Source organism: Microcaecilia unicolor, chromosome 6 (assembly GCF_901765095.1).
Source record: "Microcaecilia unicolor chromosome 6, aMicUni1.1, whole genome shotgun sequence".
NCBI lineage: Eukaryota > Metazoa > Chordata > Amphibia > Gymnophiona > Siphonopidae > Microcaecilia > Microcaecilia unicolor.
The window spans coordinates 40,849,765-40,874,405 of NC_044036.1; the positions used below are offsets into that span (position 1 = coordinate 40,849,765).

The 24,641-nt window shown below is 47.7% G+C and overlaps 1 protein-coding gene and 1 pseudogene across 1 annotated transcript in view; both read left to right on the forward strand.

Annotated features, from left to right (window-relative positions):
• Positions 1–24,641, forward strand: part of ROR1 (receptor tyrosine kinase like orphan receptor 1) — a 439,308-nt gene that overhangs the window by 310,129 nt on the left and 104,538 nt on the right. The gene's annotated exons all lie outside the window — the stretch shown is intronic.
• Positions 14,403–14,530, forward strand: LOC115473606 (annotated as a pseudogene).

Here is a 24,641-nt window from a genome sequence, read left to right on the forward strand (position 1 = left end):
GGAAACCTGGACACTGCTTTCACAGGGGAGCGTCAGTCATTATACAGCTGTTACCTGGTGGCCAAATAATGTCACCAGAGACTGACACTGTAGCTCATGCCTTTTCAATAGTAGTTCAAGGCAAGTTATATAGCAAGTTTTTCCCCATCCTCAAAGGGCTTACAATCTAACCCCCCTATTTACTAAGCTGCGCTAGCGACTGCTGCTCGCTAATGCCAACATAGCATGTAATCCAGTGTCACGCCATATAATATTTGAAAGACAAAAACACATAATTTAAAAATAATCCTGGCTTTAATGGGCAGCCAGTGCAGCTTGCATAATAATAGAGTGGCTCTATCAAAACGCGATACCTTGAGGATAAGCCTAGCTGCTATATTTTGGGCCATCTACAGCCGTTTTACATCCAGCATAGATGGAATTGCAGTAATCGAATTGAGTTGAAACCAAGATTTAAACTAGCAGTCTAAAGATGTCAGGCGAGAAATATGATCTGATTCTCCTCAGCTTCCAAAGAGACCTGAAGGATTTTTTCACTACTGAAGAAACCTGAGGCTTAAACATGAGGTGACTCTCAATTAATACACCCAGTACCCAAAGCATAGTGTCTAGGGGGTAGGACATGTTGTCAATGGTAAAATTATTATATAGTGGAGTGCCACAAGGATCTGTACTGGGACTGGTGCTTTTTTTTTTTAATTTCTTTATTAAAAAATGGTGCACATCACAGTTAGAACAAATCAACTTTAAAAGTAATTAACTGGTCAATTGACATACAAACCATGGGTCACAAGTCTTATAACAGAACACATGTTTACTACCAGTGCAGCAGTATCTCCTCATGGACCATTCTCAATTTTTCTTTTTCTCCCCTAGGGTCCCCCCTCACCCTCCCCTAACTCCCTGCTATTACTCCATGCCCTTCGCAGATAGATTATGACTCTCCTGTCTATCCAGGAAGACCTGTGCTGATTTCCAGATATCGCTATACCGTCCCCTGCCAGCTGGATTCCCCTCAGCAAAGGGCGTGCTCATCAATTCCCAAGTTGCCATTTGTTTCATACTGGCTTTCCACTCAGCCAACACTGGAGGGTCCTTCCCAACCCAATAGTGAAGTACAGTTTTTCTCACCAGCAATAATGCCAGTAGTATAAAATGCTGTTGATGCTCATCCAAACCCTGGGAGTGTAAGCTAGAGTCCAAGCCCGGTAACAGGGACCCATACGTCCACTCACATGTTACACCCACAATTCCTTCTATGTTCGAGAGGACACCTGTCCAAAAAGATTGAAGTTTGGTACATTCCAAAAAACGATGCACCGTGGTGCCCATGCCCACTTTCACACGTTTCATTCTCCCAAAGACCAATCAGCTTCCCCCTGCTTTTTGAAATATATATATCATGTAGGATCTTAAGCTGGGTTTCATGCAGTCGCACATTTGGTGTAATCCTAAAAGCCAACTCAAAACAGCGGGCCAAGTCTTGCCTAGCAAAGGGTTCCCCCATACTCACGCTCCATTGCAATAGCTTATCCAGAGTCGGGGAAGCTCGCTGCTCGTTTCCCAACCTATACCACCCTGAAAGCTTATTAGAGGAGGCCGGCATCTGCATGAATATCTGGTCCAGTTGGGTAAAGGCAGGGACACAGTCTCTAAATTTCAAAGTGAACATAATGTAATGCCTAAATTGGTAATAAGAGAACAGCAACTTATCAGGGATGTGCCACTCTGCTTGGCATTGCTGGAATGAGGGTATATCACCCCCTCCGAGTTCCAGAAACCTCTACTACTACTACTACTTAACATTTCTAGAGCGCTACTAGGGTTACGCAGCACTGTACAGTTTAACAAAGAAGGACAGTCCCTGCTCAAAGGAGCTTACAATCTAAAGGAAACTGACCCACGTATCTGCAACCCCCTTTCCTCCATGTATCCCAGACCGAAATCCCCTGCCCTGCAGGAAAGTCCAGCCTTTTCGGAGGCTAGGGATGGCGTCCCAGCTGTGCCGCCCCCGCCTGTGTAGGGCAAGCCCTCCCTCAGGACTGAACTAAGCTTCAGCATTTTCAAGAGCTCGGAATCCCTCCCTTCCCCCCCTAAATCCCAGAACCAAATCAAAAACTTATCAAGCTCCCCCCTCTCTCTCTCCAACCATCCACGACAACTTCCTCACCCCTCACATGGAACCCCCCTCCTCTCAAACCCCATACACATCCTCCAAACACCCACACACACCCAATCACCCATGTATACACAATCGCCCACAAAAACGTTTCCCCACCCCATCCCCTTATCTCCCCTCTCCCGCCGCCACCCCCGTCTCTCCTCTGACCCGAGCCCCCCCAACCTGTTTCACTGCTATAGCTTTCCTGCTCCCTCCCTGCCCCTCCCCCTTCCCGTCCAGTGGATACTAAGCAATTACAGTACAGTCCCCCTGTCATAAAGGGGGTCTCACCAACAAACATAAGTCCCTACTATAGTTCCAATGAACAACAACAAATTTCCAACAGTTGACCAGAGACTCCTATAAGCGATCTGTCTTTAGAGAGATATCTCTGTCACGGCTATAACTCACAGCACTTTACTCTGCCACAGGCCTGGACTCTCACTCACTCACGCGGAGGCAGCTTCTCTATGAATGCCCGGAGCTCTGCAGCCGCTGTGAAAGTTAGGTTTCGGTTGTTATGGAGCAGTCTCACCCTCGCTGGGTACTGGAAAGCAAACTTGATACCTCTGCTGAAGAGTTGAGAGCAGAAGGGCGCCAACACCCTTTGCTGCTACGAGACACATGGCGAAAAGTCTTGAAACAGAAGTGTTTTAGAACCTTTGTAATCCAAATTGCGTGAGCGTTTGTACAGTTCCAGTATCCTGGCTTTAGTAGCATAGTTCAGGTAGCGCACTATGACTGGGCGCGGTCTGTCTGCTTCCTCTCCCCGAGTCCCTACCCGGTGCGCTCTCTCCATGTGGCTCGGGCCTGCCTCCAAAGGGAGCCCTACTGCCTCTGGCAGCCATTTTTCCGAGATTTCTAGCAGGTCCGTTTCTTTTATAGCTTCAGGGAGGCCAACTATTCGCAGGTTGTTTCACCTTGCCCGGTTCTCTTGGTCCTCCACCCGTTCTGTGTCTCCAGCGTTCCTATTTTTTCCTCCATCACTTGCACACGATCCTTTTGGGCGGAGATACGGTCTTCCGCTTGTTGTATGCGTGCCACCTGGCCAGCCACTGAGTCTTTCAGCTCATCCATAGCAACATGAAGCTTGGCAAGTTTGTCATCTAAGAGCTGTGACATGTTTCGCATTGAGAGTTGGATAGTATCATCAGTGGCCTGTGGCATGAAAGGATCCCGCTGCTGGGCTGCCATTTTGTATACACTTCCTGCAGCCTGTTCCCTGCCTAAGCGAGCCGCTTTAATCGGCATAACAGCCTTCCCCGGCTTCTTCTGCTGTGCATTTGTTTTCAAATGAGTCCCACCCCCCCCCCCCCACCCCCGAGTTCCAGCGTTGGTGAGTCAATGTTAGGTTGAAAAATTCACCGCGGGGGTGCTATAAGAAGGGGGTTTATCAGAACGAGGGAGCAGAGCCGAGCTTGTAAGCGTCCGCTCACGCTGTTGCCATCACGTGACACCCCCCCCCCCCCCCCCCCCCCCCCCACTCCAGGACTGGTGATTTTAAACATATTTATAAATGATCTGGAAATGGAAACAATATGTGAGGTGAAATTTTCAGATGACAAAACTATTTAAAGCTGTTAAATCACGTGCAGACTGCGTGAAATTGCAGGAGGACCTTGGGAAGCTGGAGGACTAGGCATCCAAATGGCAAATGAAATTTAATTTGGGCCAGTGCAAACTGATGCACAATTTGAAGAATAATGCAAATTATAGCTACATGATGCTGGTTTCCACATTAGAAGTCACTACTGAGGAAAAGGATTTAGGGGTCATTGTGGACAATATGTTGAAATATTCTGCTCCGTGTGCAGCCAGTGGCAGCCAAAAAAGCAAATAGAATGTTAGGAATTATTATGAAATGAATAAAGAATAAAATAAAGAATGCCATAATGCCTCTGTATTGCTCCATGGTGATAACACACCTTGAGAATTGTGTACAGTTCTGGTCACCACATCTCAAAAAGGTTAGGGCTCTTCAGCTTAGAGAAGAGATGACTAAGAAGACAGACGTCTAAAAATCCTGACTGGAATAGAAAAAATAAATGCACAGAGCACAAACACTTGTTAGAAGCGATATTTAAAAAAAAAGACATTTTGAAAATGGTCGTATTAAAAAAAAAAAGATAGGAGGGCATTTCACGTATCCACCACCCACTCCGTGAAAAAATACTTCCTGACATTACTCCTGAGTCTGCCCCCCTGCAACCTCAATTCATGTCCTGTAGTTCTACCACCTTCCTGTCTCCCAATTTGCGCATTGGGAAGGAATATTTACTGAACTCAGTAACTTACATTTGAATACAATTTGTGGCCATCCTTAGTGCACATGTTAACAGCGGCGCTCAAGCCCTCTAAGCATTTGGCACTGTATAATGCGCACACAAACCCAGCGCTAATTGCATGTTAACACCGGCAGTAGTTTTGACCTCAGCCCCCAAGAATCCTCCAATGACACAGTTGGCTATGGTCCCCTATTAATAATGCATGGGAGATTACAGATTATAGATCAAAGATGTAACACTTTGGTCTTTGAGGGCCAGAAAACAATTGGGATTTTAGGATATTCTTAAATCAAAATGCAAGAGAGATTGCATATTTGCATACAATAAAGGCAGCAGATATGCAGATATCTCTCATACATAACCATTAGGGAAATCCAGAAAACTGGTTTGCAGTCCTTGAGGAGCAGGTATAGGTCGTGGTTCAAAATCCTATACTTACTATTAAGGCTTTGAATGAACTGTCTAAAAGTTAATGAAATATGTTCCATTTTACCATCTGAGATGAGATGATGATAGGTTATTAACTGTCCGTACAGTGAAACAATAGAGATTGTCGGTAAGGTCTCAAACTATCCATTGAATTGCATTGGCATTGTTGAATACTATTCCCAAAGCAATTTCTTTGGAGATTGATTATTTGTGGTTTCAAAAATGATTGAAATATTATTTCTTACCAATTTTATTTAATTTTATATTTTGTGCATTTTTATTATTGTTAATGTAATAGTGTTCATTATCTATTGGGGTTTTTTAGAGGTTTTGCAAGTTGGTTTTTTTTTTTTTTTTTTTTGCACATAGCCTTGGACCTTGACATAGTGTAAGATGATAACTTACGTGTAGATAAAGTTTCTCGTATTCAATGAATCTTAATGTATATTCCTCCCCGTAACCCATACTTTTAATAGATTCTTTCTTTTTATGTACATCTGGCCTCCTATTGTGAATGTGATCCTAAAGAGGCAACCATATCCTCTTAAACTTATGAGGAGTTTAGTTTATGGTTCATTGTGGACATTTCTTTACATTTCCCAAATCCCTCTCATTGATAAACTTTCAGGGGCCTCCAGCTTGTGCCATAAATCCTGTACCTGAGCATAAAAGTATTCATTTCCTCTCAGCCATGCGGCTGTGTCAGAGCTCCTGTTAAAACTTGCCTAGTAACTTCCTCAGTGACCTGCAGGGATGAAATAAAACAAATGTATTAGAGCAGAAGACTAATAGACCTAGATGTTATATTAAATCCATGAATTAAAATGTACTTACTTTAACTCCATTTTAAGCAGTGCAGAAGCATAACATCTTCAGAGTCAGAAACGATGACCTGTGGTCCTGTAGCTGTATAGGGTCAATATGTGATCAACACACAAGGGAACAATAACTTGTGTTCAATAATCCTCTTTATAGCAATAAGGGTCAACAAGATGTAGGTGATACCATGTTATTGCACTAAGTCAGTACGTCACCGCATCTCAAAAAAGATATATTGGAATTAGAAAAGGGGGGAAAGGGGACTTGATATACTGCCTTTCTGAGGTTTTTGCAACTACATTCAAAGTGGTTTACATATAGTCAGGTACTTATTTTGTACCAGGGGCAATGGAGGGTTAAGTGATTTGCCCAGAGTCACAAGGAGCTGCAGTGGGAATTGAACTCAGTTCCCCAGGATCAAAGTCCACTGCACTAACCACTAGGCTACTCCTCCACTCCAGGTGTAGAAAAGGGCGACGAAAATGATAAAGTGGATGGGACGACTTCCTTATGAGGAAAGGCTAAAGCGGCTAGGGCTCTTCAGCTTGGAGAAAAGACGGCTGAGGAGAGATATGATAGAGGTCTATAAAATAATGAGTGGAGTAGAACGGGTAGACGTGAAGCGTCGGTTTACACTTTCCAAAAATACTAGGACTAGGAGGCATGCGATGAAGCTACAAAGCAGTAAATTTACAACAAATCAGAGAAAATGTTTCTTTACTCAATGTGTAATTAAACTCTGGAATTCATTGCTAGTGAATATGGTAACGGCGGGTAGCTTAGCAGAGTTTAAAAAAAAGGTTTGGACAGCTTCCTAAAGGAAAAGTCCATAGACCATTATTAAATTGGACTTGGGGAAAATCCACTATTTCTGGGATAAGCAGCATAAAACGTTTTGTACTTTTTTGGGATCTTGCCAGGTATTTCTGACCTGGATTGGCCACTGTTGGAAACAGGATGCTGGGCTTGATGGACTGTTCATCTGTCCCAGTATGGCAATACTTATGTACTTATCTGTGACTAGTTTCTGAGAACTGTGCTCCTTGACCTGATGAACGCAGCTCTTGAGAACATGCCACAGATCTAGGGGTCCTCTTACAAAGGTGCGCTAGCGTTTTTAACTCATGCGTTAAATATACATGCGCTAAATGCTAGAGACGCCCATATATTCCTATGGGTGTCTCTAGCATTTACGGAATAACTCAATAAGACCCCCTTACTGATTTAATCTATAAAAAGGTGTCACCACAACTTGTTTATACGTCGTCAAGTGGCACAGCCACCATACTTTAGGGTCATTTTTTCTAAGCTGAGTTAGGCACTAACACTAACCAGGGCATTCTAAACGGTCCTGGGTTGGTTTTTGCATATATGCACGCTAACCATGCAGTAAATATTTCCCAATAGTAGGTATATTGGTGTTCGAGAACCCAGTGTAATATATATATATATAGCACTGTCTTTTCATAGGTGGGTTAGGGTTGTTATGGGGTGGTACGTTTTCTGTTCTAGGGCAGTGTTTCCCAAGTTGGTCCTGGAGTACCCCCTTGCCAGTCAGGTTTTCAGGATATCCACATTAAATAAGCATTAAATTGATTTGCATATACTGCCTGCATTACATGCAAATCTTTTTGCATATATGCACGCTAACCATGCAGTAAATATTTTTGGAATTTTTTTTAGGGAGGTGTTAGGAGTGGAAAGTGGGCGTTCCTGTGCTAACCAGTTAGCACATCTATATTACAGCGTGCTGACTGGTTAGTGTACGGATAACGCGGGATTCCTTACCGCCTACAAAATAGGTGGCAGAAAATGCTCCGGCTATGCTAAGGCGCCATTTGTATGCTATCCAGTGGGGTTTTTTTATATCGACATACACACATTGGAGAGATTGTGCTAACACCTATTCCAAAGGCAGAAGGTCTTGATCTAACTAAAGCAAGTAATTTTAGGCCAGTAGATAAAATACCACTTCTTACTAAGGGGCCCTTTTACAACGCTGAGGGAGGGCTAACACGTGTGTAGCGTGTGCCAAATTGGCATTACTGCTAGAGTAGTGCATGAACCCGGCAGTAATACCGAGATCTGGCGTGCGCCGAATTCCGCAGTAGAAAATATATTCCTATTTTCTACGGCAGGGGGTGTTCCTGGCGGTAATCAGCAGTGCGACCACATTTGCGCACACGGCATGGTTACCACGCAGGTAGTGTGTGAGCCCTTACCGCTAGGTCAATGGCTGACAGCAGTGGCGTAGCTGGGGGGGGCGCAGTGCAGGGGCGTAGACAGACTTCGGCGGGAGTGGGGTCCAGAGCCCGAGGTGAGGGGGCACATCGTAGCCCCCCCCCCGGTGCTGCCGACCCCCCCCCCCCCCCACTGCCATTTTTGACCCCCACCGCCACACCACCACCTTTGACCTCCCCCCGGCGCCAACCCTTTCGACCTCCCCTTCCCGCTGCCGCCAACCCTCCTCCGCTTCCGCCGTCGGGTACCTTTGCTGGCGGGGGTCCCCAACCCCCGCCAGCCGAAGTCCTCTTCTCTGGCACGGCTGCGTTGCTGATCTGCAAGGCTTCTGTTTCTGTGAGTCTGACGCCGGATGTCAGACTCACAGAAACAGAAGCCTTGCAGATCAGCAACGCGGCCGACGGCGGTTGGAGACCCCCACCAGCAAAGGTACCCGACGGCGGGGGAGGGTTGGCGGCGGAGGGGGTCAATAGGGTTGGCGGTGGGAGGGGCCAGGGCCAAATCTACAGGTGCCCAAGCCCCTGTGGCCCCACGTAGCTACGCCCCTCGCGCAGGGGGAGCAGTTGCTCCCCCAAAGAGATTTTTGAAAAAATGGCGCCATGTGCCAGTAACTTTCCCTGCCGCCTTCCACGTAGTCTCGCATCTTTCTCCCTGTGTTTCTTCTGCTGCCCGCTGTCTCCCGTCTGCGTCATCATTTTTACTGCCCTGAAGCGTTCTGCCTCGGCACCGGTGATTCACAGTCAGCCTTCTGCCAGCGTTGGGGCTTTCTCTTCAGGCACATCTCACTCCCACCTCTGCGGAAAAGAGGAAGTTGCGTTAGAGTAGGCGGGAGTCCGGGACGCGCCTGAGGAGAAGTCACACAAACAAAAGCCCATCTGATTTAAACAAGGTGTCTAGCAGTGGAAGGAATGTGTGTGCTATTCCTGAGGTGATGGTCACGATTTGAATATTTTTACTTTGTAGTTAAGAAGACAGGTTGCCTGCTCTGGCCAGTCCAGGGACCTCTTCTGCGTCCTGCCTCCTGATGTAACTTACTGTTTCCTTGTAGGCAGGACGCAACAGAGACAGCCTGTATTAATCAGTGCCAGCCACAGTCCTTGAGCAACAACACAGACACGACTGTCTAGCTGACATCAACCAGCGCCTATTTTATAAAAGTCTGCTCCCCCTGAGATCAAAACCTGGCTACGCCTCTGGCTGGCGTTAAGGGCTCAGGCTGTAAATAGGTGTGCGCTAGTTTTAATTTTTGCCCATGCCCATTTCCCAGCTCATTAAAAAATAGCCTTTTTCCCAGCCATGGTAAGAAGTGGCCCAGTGTGCGTCAGAAAGTCACGCCCACACTACCGCAGGCCACATTTTACCACAGCTTGTAAAAGGACCACTAAAATAATTGAATTTGTAGTTAGCTCACAATTATCAGATTACTTAGAAGATTCTGATGTATGTCATTCTTCACAGTATAGAGTCAGACAGTCTCATAGTACAGAGTTATTGTTGTTAACTTCTGAAGTAAAGAAAGTATTCAGTAGGGGAGGTCTGACAGTGCTTTTGCAGTTTGACATCTCAGCAGTCTTTGATATAGTTGATCATGATATTTTGATGTGTAAACTGGCTGAATTAGGAATCACTAACAAGGTGTTTCAACGGTTTCATGATTTTCTGAGAAATAGATGTTATCAGATAATTAAGAATGATGAATTGTCCTCTCCATGGCAGCCGCCTTGCGATGTTCCTCTGGGATCTCCTATCTCACCTCTTTTATTTAACATCTGTATGAGTTCTTTAAGCTTGTTGGCTCTTGGGGAAAGAGAATTTTTGTTTTCATATGTGGACGTATTTTATCTTGTTACAGATTTCTCAAGATCTGCATTATTCATATCTTAGGATAAAATTGAATATGGATAAGATCAGAACTTGGTCTTTATCTTGTCTTCTAAAGCCAAATACTGTTAAGATTAAAATCCTTTGGTTCAGTTTTGATTTAAATAACGTTCCAAATACTATTCCAAGATACTTGAAAGTGTTGTTCACTGCCGTTGTCTTGACTTTCTTTCATCTCAAGCTATTCTTGATCTACTTCAATCTGGCTTTCGCCCTCTTCATTCAACTGAAACAGCACTTGCTAAAGTCTCCAATGACCTGTTCCTGGCCATATCCAAAGGTCTCTATGCTATCCTCATCTTTCTCGACCTATCTGCTGCTTTTGACACTGTTGATCACCGCCTACTCCTTGATATGCTGTCCTCACTTGGATTTCAGGGCTCTGTTCTGTCCTGGTTTTCTTCTTATCTCTCCCATCACACTTTTTAGTGTGCACTCCAGTGGATCCTCCTCCACTTCTATCCCACTGTCAGTTGGTGTACCTCAGGGATCTGTCCTGGGACCTCTTCTTTTCTCCATCTATACTTCTTCCCTTGGTACTCTGATCTCATCCCATGGTTTTCAGTAACATCTTTACACTGATGACTCCCAGATCTATCTCTCCACACCAGAAATCTCAGCAGGAATCCAGGCCAAAGTATCAGCCTGCCTGTCTGACATTGCCGCCTGAATGTCTCACCGCCATCTGAAACTAAACATGGCCAAGACTGAGCTTTGTATCTTTCCCCCTAAAACCAACCTCTCCTCTTCCCCCATTCTCTATTTCTGTGGATAACACTCTCATCCTCCCTGTCTCATCAGCTCGTAACCTTGGGGTCATCTTCAACTCCTCTCTCTCCTTCTCTGCACATATTCATCAGACTGCTAAAACCTGTCATTTCTTTCTCTATAATATCACCAAAATTCGCCCTTTCCTTTCTGAGCACACTACCAGAACCCTTATCCACACTCTTATCACCTCTCGCTTAGACTATTGCAACTTGCTTCTCACAGGTCCACTTAGCCATCTCTCTCCTCTTCAATCTGTTCAAAATTCTACTGCACGACTTTTATTCTGCCAGTGTCGCTATGCTCATATTAGCCCTCTCCTCAAGTCACTTCACTGGCTCCCTATCCATTTCCGCATACAGTTCAAACTCCTCTTGTTGACTTATAAGTGCATTCACTCTGCAGCTCCTCAGTACCTCTCCACTCTCATCTCTCCCTACACTCCTCCCTGGGAACTCCGTTCACTGGGTAAATCTCTCTTAGCTTCACCCTTCTCCACCGCTAACTCCAGACTCTGTTCCTTTTATCTTGCTGCACCATATGCCTGGAATAGACTTCCTGAGCCTGTACGTCAAGCTCCATCCCTGGTCGTCTTCAAATCTGGGCTAAAAGCCCACCTTTTTGATGCTGCTTTTAACTACTAACCCTTACTCACTTGTTCAGTACCCTTATTTTATCATCCCCACCTTAGTAATTCCCTTATCTCGTATTTGTCCTGTTTGTCTGTCCTAATTAGATTGTAAGCTCTGTCGAACAGGGACTGTCTCTACATGATTATGTGTACAGCGCTGCGTACGTCTAGTAGCGCTATAGAAATGATAAGTAGTAGTAGTAGGTAATGATTCCTCACTTTCAGTTGAGAAAACCTCCAGAGCCCTGGGAATGATATTAGATTCTGCCATGTCTATGGACCGTCAAGTTAATAATCTTGCAAACAAAATTGTTCTGAATTTTAGACAATTTAAATGGATTTGCTCCTATTTTTACAGGGATCATTTTACTTTAGTGGTACAAACACTAATTGTGACTCAGATGAACAACTGCAACTCTCTGTATGTAGGAGTCTCACAAAAAATTCTGGAAAACCTTCAGATGTTGCAGAATACAGACTGCAGCTTGATTAATTTTTTAAATGAAATAAAATTGATCATGCAGCTCCTTTATTAACCCAGCTTCATTTTTAAAATATCTTGTTTAGTTCATAAAATACTATCTGGGTCTAAAAGTACTATTAATGCTTTAGGGATCCCTCCGGTAGGTCGAGCAACACAATGAGTCGCGGTCTTCTCTGTTTTCCATCAGTTTCAAGTCTAAGGGTTAAATGATTTCTAGAACGTTCATTTCGTTTTCAGTCTGTTTGTAACTCGCTTCTTTCTATTATCTAATTAATACCTTATTATTATCTTTTTCAAAGACAATTGAAGCCATATCTTTTTCATAAATACTTATACTATGATATCATTTTTTTGTAATATTCCTAGGTGCTATTCATTAGATTCTTGATTTGTGACTTCACTTTGGACCTTACCGGGAGAAGGTGAGTTATAAATACAAGAACCGCAGCTTAGTAAAAGGACCCCTTTGTTCATAATGCCCTCAGAGCTGCTGAACTACTCTTCCCGTCCCCCAAGACCTTGCATGGAATGAGACCAGAGACTTTTTCTGGAAATGTTCAGCAAGGTGTTCAGATGTTACCAGGGTGAGACTTCAGAGTTCCTGTCACCTGCTGCCCACAAAACAACAAAAACTCAGTTCTTTTCAACATTTTTATAAGAAATCCTGAAGAAGGGATATCAGCAAAGGTACAAAACAGTGCCATGAATAGAATTTTAACATGTGCTCTAGGCCAGAGGTTCTCCACTCGGTCCTCGAGATACACCTGGTCAGTCAGGTTTTCAGGGTAACCACAATGAATATGCATGAGATAAATTTGCATGCACTACTTCCGTTCTGTGCAGATCTATCTTGTGTATATTCATTGTGAGTATCCTAAAAACCTAATTGGCTAGGTGTCTCGAGGACTGGGTTGATAACCTCTTTGTTAGTAGGAAGTCGAGTTTATGAAGAAGGAAAAAAAAAAATTCTGGGCAGAGAAAGCTGTAGTTACCTTCCTTTCCACCGCCAAGTCCTGAAGAATGTTAAATTCATTCTTTTGGCCTCCCTCCCCCACCCTTGTGCTCTGATGGACTTCTTACTGCCAGCAAGAGCTTCTTTCATAAATGTCTCTTTATTGGTGCAAAGCAAGAATGTAACATTTATTCATTCATAGAAACAAAACGAGACTCATTTAGGGGGTTCCATGTCATCCCTCTTCATCTTTGCCTCCTCTCCTTCTTTTCTCCCAGTTCCACAGCTTCCTTGTGCTACGGAGAAGGAATCAGAACAGCCGGTTTGCTGTCTACGGAAGGCTTAGGGAATCTTTCACAGAGGCTCAGCAGTGCCCCTTTAACGGAATCATCAATATGTTGCTTGTAGAGATTAAAATTCCTTAGCCCAAATGACAGGATTTTAGCTTTCAATCCATCTCCACTCTTTGTAAAGTAGCAAAATACTTAAGAGTGTTTAGAGCCTTTCCGACTTGCTGTGGTTATGGCAGGGCTGTGAACCGTGCATAAGTCACCTTCCCAAGTGTATATTTCACTCCTACAAATTCTACTATGCTCGTGTTTTAAACCACAGCCGGTCCCGTTCTGTGCCTCGCATGTGTTACAGCCAGATGTTTCAGCAGCACAGGCGCAGTGCCTGGATATTGCATTCGTTGTCTTCACTGTATGCTGTTTGAATCAGGAAGATGACTGATGATGTGCTGCTGCATTATGCGTGTCGGTGTTGGCAGAAAATCAAATCCTGATGCACTTCAGACTTGGCGGTTCAGATATTATCTTGAGACGCTGCGTAGAGTTAGTGTAGTCCAAATTCAGTGCTCATTCCCACTGCACTCTCTGTTATTGGATTAATTTTGATTGCTGACCTTCTTCTTTAGCTCTGAAGTCTCTTTCATTTCCTCTGACCTTCTAGACCAGAGTTGCCAAGGGGGGGGGGGGGGATCGATTTTTTTGAGAGAGAGATTCCAGTCCCCCCACTCTGATCAGTCCCACCCGCTCCGCCTCTTGGCTCCACCCCTGGCACACCTTAATTCTGCAGCCACAGTACCAACAAGCCACCGGCCCACCTCCCCTTGCAGCAACAGGAGACGCCTTAATAAAACCGCATCTCCTGCTGCCGTGGGAACAGACTCATGATAAAAACTGAAATTTTTTTTAGCTGTTATCATAAGACTGGTCCCACGGCAACAGGAGATGACATCATATTAATGCATCTCCTGCTGCCAATGGAGGGGAAGGCTGCTGAGCAAGAGTTCTTGGTTCCCCAGCAGGAATGCGAACATGACCCGCGAAAGTGGGAGTCTCCCGCTAAATGCGGGAGACTTGGCAAGTCTGCAGGAGCCAATGGTGGCCTTCATTGACCCTCTTTAGATTGTAAGCTCTCTTGAGCAGGGACTGGCCTTCCCCATGTTTAAACTTGTACAGCGCTGCGTAACCCTGGCAGCGCTATAGAAATGCTAAGTAGTAGTAGTAGTAGTATTTATTTATTTTATTTATTTATTTAGATTTTGCTCACACCTTTTTCAGCAGTAGGTCTAGGTGACCTGTAAGTGTGTCTCCGAAAATCATTCCCCAGTACACAGTTTCCTCAGACTTCCTCAGGTGCCCACTCAATCTACCTGTCATGCCATTGGCTTTCTGGACTCGAGGCTTTTAGCTCCGAACAGCCAAGGAAAGGGAGAAGAGCACACCAGCTGAGCAACAAGCATTGGCATCGCTTCTCGGCCTTTTGGCTAAGATCAAGTAAACAGATTTTTGGGACAGAGAGACAGAACTGGAGCTTGCTTCATACGCTCCATGCATCGGCCTGATATTGCAGTACTTACAGGCATGTTCTCCGAGGACAAGCAGGCTGCTTGTTCTCACGACTGGGTGACGTCCGCGGCAGCCCCCACCAACCGGAAATAAGCTTCGCGGGACGGTCAGCACGCAGGGCACGCCCACCGCGCATGCGCGGCCGTCTTCCCGCCCGTGCGCGACCGCTCCCGCCAGTTACTTTTTTTCCGCGACTGAGAGAGTTGTGTTTTCCCCTCTCTCTCGTTTCAGCCGCCGGATTTTTTCGACCGCGTTTACGCGGATCGTCGCTTTTGGCCTGTTCGGCCTCTTCTTCTTCTTCTTTCTCTTTTATTAAAAAAAAAAAAAAAAAAGGAATTTTGCGCGTGTGGAGCACGCGCTCCTTCTTTTCCCTCGCTTTCTAGCGGGGACGCCTCGTTGCGGCCTAGTGGCCGCTCGGTCGGTTACAATTTTCGTGGTGTGATTTTAGCCACCATTGCCGACTTTGACTTCGCCGACGCGATTTTTCCGTCGATGTCCTCGAAGGTCCCGAGTGGATTTAAAAAGTGTGGTCGCTGCGGCCGGCCGATCTCGCAGACCGACACCCACGCTTGGTGCCTCCAGTGCCTCGGGCCGGAGCACAATCTCAAGTCGTGCGTTTTGTGTCTCGGTCTCCGGAAACGGACTCAGGTTGCGAGGCAAGTTCTGCGGGACCGTCTTTTTGGAACTTGCGCCGGCCCCTCGACGTCGACCTCGACGGCATCGGTATCGAAGACCGGTTCTTCGGTACCGGTATCGATGCCCGAGACATCGGCACCGATGGCAGCGACCCCAGGAGAACAGGTCCCGTCGGCCCGCCGGTCCGCCGGCGAGAGTGGGGTAGAGGGACCGCGTGGGCAGTCGGCCCCGGTCACTCCCTCAACTCGTGAGCCACGGGACCGAACCCTGTCGGACCCGGTACCCCGAGACCGAGGGGGATCGACCTCCTCCTCCTCCATGCCCTCCGGCACCGGTGACGTGCACCGGAAAAAAGACAAGAAGCGCCGTCACCGGGAGCCCTCGGTGCACCCTGAAGAGGAGTCGACGCCGAAGCGTCATCGCAGAGAGGAGAGATCTCCGTCGGTGGTGGAGGTACCGACGCGTCGGGGTTCCGGCACCTCGGTGCCGTCTCCTGGCCCCCAGCAGCTTCCGGCACCGACACCCTTACCGGCCCCACCGCCTTTCCCGGCAGCGGGCCTGGACGAGTGCCTCAGAGCCATCCTTCCGGGGATCCTGGAAGGGCTGATGCGCCAGGCTGTGCCGGCGCCGGGGGTGCTTGCGCCCTCGGCGCCGATGACTGTGGCGCCGGCGAGCTCTAGCCCGGCGCCGGGGCAGTCGACACCGCCGCCGCTTGCGGTGCCGGTCTCGACAGCCACGCAGGTGGAGTCCCCGTCGACGTCGATGGAGGGAGCTCCGTCCCCGCCGGCGCGGGAGTCCACCGCTCGACGACACCGAGACCTCGGTGCCTCGACGTCGAGCCGGGCCCGGTACCGGACTCAGCTACATGAGCTAATGTCCGATACCGAGGACGAGGACTCGTGGGGGGAAGAGGAGGACCCGAGATATTTCTCCTCCGAGGAGTCTACGGGCCTTCCCTCGGACCCCACGCCGTCACCGGAGAGGAAGCTCTCACCTCCTGAGAGTCTCTCCTTTGCCTCCTTTGTGCGGGATATGTCTATAAGCATTCCCTTTCCCGTGGTCTCTGTGGAAGAGCCGAGGGCCGAGATGCTCGAGGTCCTCGACTATCCATCACCACCTAGAGAGTCCTCCACGGTACCGCTGCACAATGTCCTGAAGGAGACGCTGCTCCGGAACTGGGTGCGACCACTAACTAATCCCACCATTCCCAAGAAAGCAGAGTCCCAGTACAGGATCCACTCTGACCCAGAGCTCATGCGGCCCCAGTTGCCCCATGACTCAGCGGTCGTGGATTCTGCTCTCAAGAGGGCACGGAGTTCGAGGGATACCGCCTCGGCGCCCCCGGGGCGGGAGTCTCGCACTCTGGACTCATTTGGGAGGAAGGCCTACCAATCCTCCATGCTCGTGACCCGCATCCAATCTTACCTGCTCTATATGAGCATCCACATGCGGACCAATGTGCAACAGCTGGCGGACCTGGTCGATAAGCTCCCGCCGGAGCAGTCCAGGCCTTATCAGGAGGTGGTCAGGCAGCTGAAGGCGTGCAGAAAGTTCCTGTCCAGGGGGATTTTTGACACCTGTGACGTGGCATCTCGTGCTGCGGCCCAAGGTATAGTGATGCGCAGGCTCTCATGGCTGCGTGCCTCTGACCTGGACAACCGCACCCAGCAGAGACTGGCTGACGTCCCTTGCCGGGGGGATAACATTTTCGGTGAGAAGGTCGAGCAGATGGTGGACCAACTGCATCAGCGGGAAACCGCTCTCGACAAGCTCTCCCACCGGGCGCCTTCAGCACCCGCCCCCACGGGTGGGCGTTTTTTCCCGGGCACGGCAGGCTGCACCCTATTCTTTTGCAAAGCGTAGGTACAACCAGCCGGCCCGAAGGCCTCGTCAGGCACAGGGACAGCCCCAGCGCGCTCGTTCTCGTCAACAGCGTGCGCCTAAGCAGCCCCCTGCGCCTCCACAGCAAAAGCCGGGGACGGGCTTTTGACTGGATCCACGGGAACATAGCCGCCCTACAAGTGCCCGTACCGGACGATCTGCCGGTCGGAGGGAGGTTAAAATTTTTTCACCAAAGGTGGCCTCTCATAACCTCCGACCAGTGGGTTCTCCACATAGTGCGGTGCGGATACGCCCTGAATTTGGCCTCCCTGCCTCCAAATTGTCCTCCGGGAGCTCAGTCTTTCAGCTCCCATCACAAGCAGGTACTTGCAGAGGAACTCTCCGCCCTTCTCAGCGCCAATGCGGTCGAGCCCGTACCACCCGGGCAGGAAGGGCAGGGATTCTATTCCAGGTACTTCCTTGTGGAAAAGAAAACAGGGGGGATGCGTCCCATCCTAGACCTGAGAGGCCTGAACAAATTCCTGGTCAAAGAAAAGTTCAGGATGCTTTCCTTGGGCACCCTTCTGCCAATGATTCAGAAAAACGATTGGCTATGTTCCCTGGATTTAAAGGACGCATATACTCACATACCGATACTGCCAGCTCACAGACAGTATCTCAGATTCCGTCTGGGCGCACGCCACTTTCAGTATTGTGTGCTGCCCTTTGGGCTCGCCTCTGCCCCACGAGTGTTTACCAAGTGCCTCGTGGTGGTAGCGGCCTATCTACGCAAGCTGGGAGTGCACGTGTTCCCATATCTCGACGATTGGCTGGTCAAGAACACCTCGGAGGCAGGAGCCCTCCGGTCCATGCAGTGCACTATCCAACTTCTGGAGCTGCTGGGGTTTGTGATAAATTACCCAAAGTCCCATCTCCAGCCAACTCAGTCTCTGGAATTCATAGGAGCGCTGCTGAATTCCCAGACAGCTCAGGCCTACCTTCCCGAAGCGAGGGCCACCAATCTCTTGACCCTGGCTTCGCAGACCAGAGCGTCTCAGCAGATCACAGCTCGGCAGATGTTGAGACTTCTGGGTCATATGGCCTCCACAGTTCATGTGACTCCCATGGCTCGTCTTCACATGAGATCTGCTCAATGGACCCTAGCTTCCCAGTGGTTCCAGGCCACCGGGAATCTAGAAGATGTCATCCGCCTCTCCACCAGTTGCCGCACTTCACTGCTCTGGTGGACCATCCGGACCAATTTGACCCTGGGACGCCCATTCCAAATTCCGCAGCCCACGAAAGTGCTGACGACGGATGCATCTCGCCTGGGGTGGGGAGCCCATGTCGATGGGCTCCACACTCAGGGTCTGTGGTCCCTCCAGGAAAAGGATCTGCAGATCAACCTCCTGGAGCTCCGAGCGATCTGGAACGCACTGAAGGCTTTCAGAGATCGGCTGTCCTGTCAAATTATCCAAATTCGGACAGACAATCAGGTTGCAATGTATTACGTCAACAAGCAGGGGGGCACCGGATCTCGCCCCCTGTGCCAGGAGGCCGTCGGGATGTGGCGTTGGGCGTGTCGGTTCGGCATGCTCCTCCAAGCCACGTACCTGGCAGGCGTAAACAACAGTCTGGCCGACAGACTGAGCAGAGTCATGCAACCGCACGAGTGGTCGCTCCATGCCAGAGTGGTACGCAAGATCTTCCGAGCGTGGGGCACCCCCTCGGTGGACCTTTTCGCCTCTCAGACCAACCACAAGCTGCCTCTGTTCTGTTCCAGACTTCAGGCACACGGCAGGCTAGCGTCGGATGCCTTTCTCCTCCATTGGGGGACCGGCCTCCTGTATGCTTATCCTCCCATACCTTTGGTGGGGAAGACCTTACTGAAGCTCAAGCAAGACCGCGGCACCATGATTCTGATCGCGCCCTTTTGGCCCCGTCAGATCTGGTTCCCTCTTCTTCTGGAGTTGTCCTCCGAAGAACCGTGGAGATTGGAGTGTTTTCCGACTCTCATTTCGCAGAACGACGGAGCGTTGCTGCACCCCAACCTTCAGTCTCTGGCTCTCACGGCCTGGATGTTGAGGGCGTAGACTTCACTGCGTTGGGTCTGTCTGAGGGTGTCTCCCGGGTCTTGCTTGCCTCTAGGAAGGATTCCACTAAAAAGAGTTACTTTTTCAAGTGGAGGAGGTTTGTCGTGTGGTGTGAGAGCATGGCCCTAGAACCTCGTTCTTGCCCTGCACAGAACCTGCTTGAATACCTTCTGCACTTATCAGAGTCTGGCCTCAAGACCAACTCAGTAAGGAATCACCTTAGTGCGATTAGTGCTTACCATTATCGTGTGGAAGGAAAAGCCATCTCTGGAGAGCCTTTAGTCGTTCGATTCATGAGAGGCTTGCTTTTGTCAAAGCCCCCTATCAAGCCTCCTGCTGTGTCATGGGATCTCAACGTCGTCCTCACCCAGCTGATGAAACCTCCTTTTGAGCCACTGAATACCTGCCATCTGAAGTACTTGACCTGGAAGGTCATTTTCTTGGTGGCAGTTACTTCAGCTCGTAGGGTCAGTGAGCTTCAAGCCCTAGTAGCTCATGCTCCATATACCAAATTTCATCACAACAGAGTAGTGCTCCGCACCCACCCAAAGTTCCTGCCGAAGGTGGTGTCGGAGTTCCATCTTAACCAGTCAATTGTCTTGCCAACATTCTTCCCCAGGCCGCATACCCGCCCTGCTGAACGTCAGTTGCACACATTGGACTGCAAGAGAGCATTGGCCTTCTACTTGGAGCGGACACAGCCCCACAGACAGTCCGCCCAATTGTTTGTTTCTTTCGACCCTAACAGGCTAGGGGTCGCTGTCGGGAAACGCACCATCTCTAATTGGCTAGCAGATTGCATTTCCTTCACTTACGCCCAGGCTGGGCTGACTCTTGAGGGTCATGTCACGGCTCATAGTGTCAGAGCCATGGCAGCGTCAGTGGCCCACTTGAAGTCAGCCACTATTGAAGAGATCTGCAAGGCTGCGACGTGGTCATCTGTCCACACATTCACATCTCATTACTGCCTCCAGCAGGATACCCGACGCGACAGTCGGTTCGGGCAGTCGGTGCTGCAGAATCTGTTTGGGGTGTAAATCCAACTCCACCCTCCAGGACCCGAATTTATTCTGGTCAGGCTGCACTCTCAGTTAGTTGTTCTTCGTAGGTCAATTTCTGTTATACCCTCGCCGTTGCGAGGTTCAATTGACCTGGGTTCTTGTTTTGAGTGAGCCTGAGAGCTAGGGATACCCCAGTCGTGAGAACAAGCAGCCTGCTTGTCCTCGGAGAAAGGGTATGATACATACCTGTAGCAGTTGTTCTCCGAGGACAGCAGGCTGATTGTTCTCACCTTCCCTCCCTCCTCCCCTTTGGAGTTGTGTGTTTCATATTTTTTGCTAGTCATTCAACTGGCGGGAGCGGTCGCGCACGGGCGGGAAGACGGCCGCGCATGCGCGGTGGGCGTGCCCTGCGTGCTGACCGTCCCGCGAAGCTTATTTCCGGTTGGTGGGGGCTGCCGCGGACGTCACCCAGTCGTGAGAACAATCAGCCTGCTGTCCTCGGAGAACAACTGCTACAGGTATGTATCATACCCTGTGCACATCTGCTATGGAAGACCAGGAGAGTAAAAGACAGAGGTGGCTTCTTGTGGGTGTGGGTTTTTTCTTTCTCTCTCTGATCTGAGTTTTTGGTTGCTTGACAAGGTCCTCTCAGATTCCCCCAGACATGTCCTCTTTTTCAGGGGACAGCCAGGGGTTTGGGCAGTTTTTACCAGCCTGCCCATTTGTCCAGGTTTCTGGGCAGGCGGGCTGGCAGGCAGACTGGCTGACTGGGCTCAGGGTTCCCTCCCCTCACATTCCTTAATGTGCCCTGGTGGTCAGGAAAGGCTAAAGAAGTTAGGACTCTTCAGTTTGGAAAAGTGATGGCTGAAGAGGACATGATTGAGGTCTACAAATCCTGAGTAGTGTAGAATCAATTTTAACTCTTTCAAAAGTACAAAGACTAGGGGACACTCAATGAAGATACATGGAAACACTCTTAAAGCAAATAGGAGGAAATATTTTTCCACTCAATGAATATTTAAACTCTGGAACTTGTCGCCAGAGGATGTGGTAACAATGGTTAATATATCTGGGTTAAAAAAAGGTTTGGACAAGTTCCTAGAGGAAAAGTCCAAAGTCTGCTATTGAGATGGATCTGGGGGAAGCCACTGCTTGCCCCAAGATTGGTAGCATGGAATATTGCTATTAATTGGGTGTCTACCAGGTACATGTGACCTGGATTGACCACTGTTGGATGCAGGATACTGGGCTAGATGGACCATTGGTCTGACTCAGTGTGGCTATTCTTATGTTCTTAACAGGCAGCTATCAGAGAGGCTTCTGAGCAAAACCCACGTTACCAATTCCATAATCCATTGGGGCTTCCTGGCAGAATTGGTTTTGATTCAAGCACATACACTGTGAGTTCCAGTACTCCACACACATTGGGCAAGTTACTTAACCCTTTATTGACTCTGGTATACCAACTTAGATTGTGAGCCCACTAAGATAGAGAAGGTACCTGCATATAATAAAAACATGTAAACTGCTTTGATTGTACCACAGAAAGGCAATATATCAAATCCATGACCCTTTATTAATATCATTATTATTATTACTAGTAAAATAGGCCCATTTCTGTCACAAATGAAATGGGCACTAGCAAGGTTTTCCTCGGAGTGTGTATGTTTGAGAGAGTGTATGTGAGAGTGACTGTGTGTGAGAGAGAGTGAATGTGCAAGTGTGTGTGTGTGTGAGAGAGAGCGAGTCTGGGTGCGAGTGTGTCTGTGAGAATGAGAGTGTGTGCAAGTGCGTACGTGAGACACAGTGTGAGAGTGTGTTTCACACAGATACACTGTGTGCGAGAGAGTGTGTGTGAGACACAGACTCTCTGTGAGACTGAGTGTATGAGACCAAGAGAGTGTGTGAGTGACTGTGTGACACATAGAGAGTGAATGTAATACAGTGTGAGACATAGAGTGTGTGAGAAACAGTGTGTGAGAGTGAGAGAGAGAAAGACATTGACTGTGAGAGAGAGAGAGTGTGTGTGACAGAGATACCTCCCCCCCCCCTCTCTGGTGTCAGGCCCCCCCTCCCTCCCTCTCTCTGGTGTCAGGCTCCCCCTCTCTCTCTCTCTGGTGTCTGAGTGTTACTGTGCAGGACGCTGAGCTCTGGCTGTGCTTCAAGGAACTGACCAATCCTATTTAATAGAATGCACCTCCAACATTCTGAAGCCGAGAAACCTCGTGTGGTTGGTTACTTCTGCTTGTGATGAACCCGGAAGTACGTGATGTCAATTCAGGAGATGGATACAGAGAGCAGGAATGCCTCAGCCATGCAGTCAGCTTCAGAATGTTGGAGGTGCGTTTTATTATATAGGATTGTATAGCGCTACCAGACGCACGCAGCACTGAACACCTGACACAAAGAGAGACAGTCCCTAGGCACACAGGATTTACCTTGAACCCTAGTTCTTTCTTTGTTCTTCTCCACATCTATATATGTCTGGTAGTAGCTTAGAGATGATACTTAGCTGTAGTAATAATAGTAGATCTCAAAGCAACCACTAGAACTTGCAGGAAAAATCAACTTAACTTACCACCCAATTTTGTTGCAGTCATGGGGAAGCCACTGAACTGGTTAGCTCATAATAACTAAGCATTCTGCTGACACACGATTTCATTCTTTTCTCTAGCTGCAGTTCCACATTCAGCTACTTCCAAATGCCACTACTGCCTCTGGGATCACATTCTGCAAATCTATACCTCTCTGTTTTACCTCTCCTGATTGGCTCAAGAACTACCAGGCTCCTGATTGGTTCAGGATTAGGAAACTGATTCCTCAAATTGTCAAACTGACACTGCAAACTAGTACAGGTTATCGTCTTTACTTTTAGCTTTAGGATTGCAGGCAAGCTAAAAGAAAAAAAACTTGCTACATAGAGAAGGAGGGTGGATAAGAGCTACACAAAAACGGAAATTCAGATTTTCTGGATTGGTTTAGATTCTTTTGGCTCAACTTGGACTTTTTAATGTGAGGTATCTCAAAACTGATTATGAAATTTTTTCATGAGGTGGAAGGTGGGAAGAGAAACTCCTTATGGTCTAGGCAACTCTCCCACCTAATCTATGACCCTTGGCAGCAATCTGATAGCATATAAAGGTTACATGAGTATTCAGTTCAAGAGTCTTTAGACATGCAATGGGGTCAAAAATAGGGCAGATGTAAAATGATTTATCTGTCAAAATAGAGCCAAGACACTGCATTTTTGATAATCCAGCTGTACTGCGCCTTTCATACAAAGAAGTTACATAGGTTCAGTATGAATCAGTTTTCCCATTCTCCATATGTATCCCATCCCTGTTTAAAGAACCACTCGCACTTAAGCTAAAACAAATAACAAAAATGGACTTTAAAAATTGGGAGGGAGGGAGGAATGGGTCGAATGGGGTAGTGTACTTAAAGCAAGCCTCCCATTTGGCAAATCATCAGAGCATGAATTCACAACCTCTGGTTAACAAAAATAATTTTTGCTCTATCCTTCAGTCTTGCAGCACCACCAAAGAAATCTTAGGCTTTCCGATCCATGAACTCCTTCATGAACTAGAGATGTCCATTTGAAAAACCTCTCTTGTCGATACAACCTATGTCAAGAAGTCTTGTGCTTAGATTCAAAGTTTTACCAGCACCAGGGCATGAACCACATCAATTTTCCTACCCATTGGTGGTAGCTGAAGCAGCTCTAAAACGTATCAGAACATCCAAGGCTCAAGTTTCTGACCCTCCAGATAAAGAGCCCAAGACTTTGGATGCTATAGAAAAGAAGGTTTACCAGGGTGCTCCACTAAACCTCAACACAGTAGCTCATCAACTGCAGATCTTGCATTATCAACATACTGTTTTACAACAATTGGAAAGATCATTATCAGTCTACGATATTCATGCATTTCCAATTAGCTTCCTGTGTATGCAGTTACGCCACCACAAAGCAGTGTTAGACTGTTTACCAATGGCAGAGCACTTTGCCCTAACTTATTTTTGAGTTGACTCTATGGATATGGTATGTCAGCATGCAGCTTTAGACATGATCCCAGTGTAAAAGGTCATCATCTTTTAATTCCTTACCTGCCAGTTTTGCCATACTGACACTTTCGTCTTGCCTGTTTCCTTACAGTTTTCTTAACCCTGAGAATGCACTGTTGCCTATGTCTTAATGCACTTTGGCTCAACCTTTTGCTTCTGGTTTATAAAGTCATCAGATGACATTTCCATGGATCACAGATGTCTTTAGACAATACTTTCATTGCCGTCTTTGCTAGGCAATTGCTGAAGATGGGGTTGCATTTTGGTCATAATTGCACACACATCATGAAATGTTTAAATTCTCATGCATTTTTGTAGCCAGAATCTGTTGTGCAGATTTATATTTCTAGAACAGTTTTCAGTGCTATTTCCACAGGCAAAAAAGCATTTTACTACATAAATCGGCTGTCAGAAAATTGTCCATCCTGCATGCAGGTAAATGTTTGCACACAGCACCTGCATTTGAGGGGGAGGGGGAGATTGTTCCCTGGGGCATGGCAAGGATTGCAAGAACAAATGCTCTA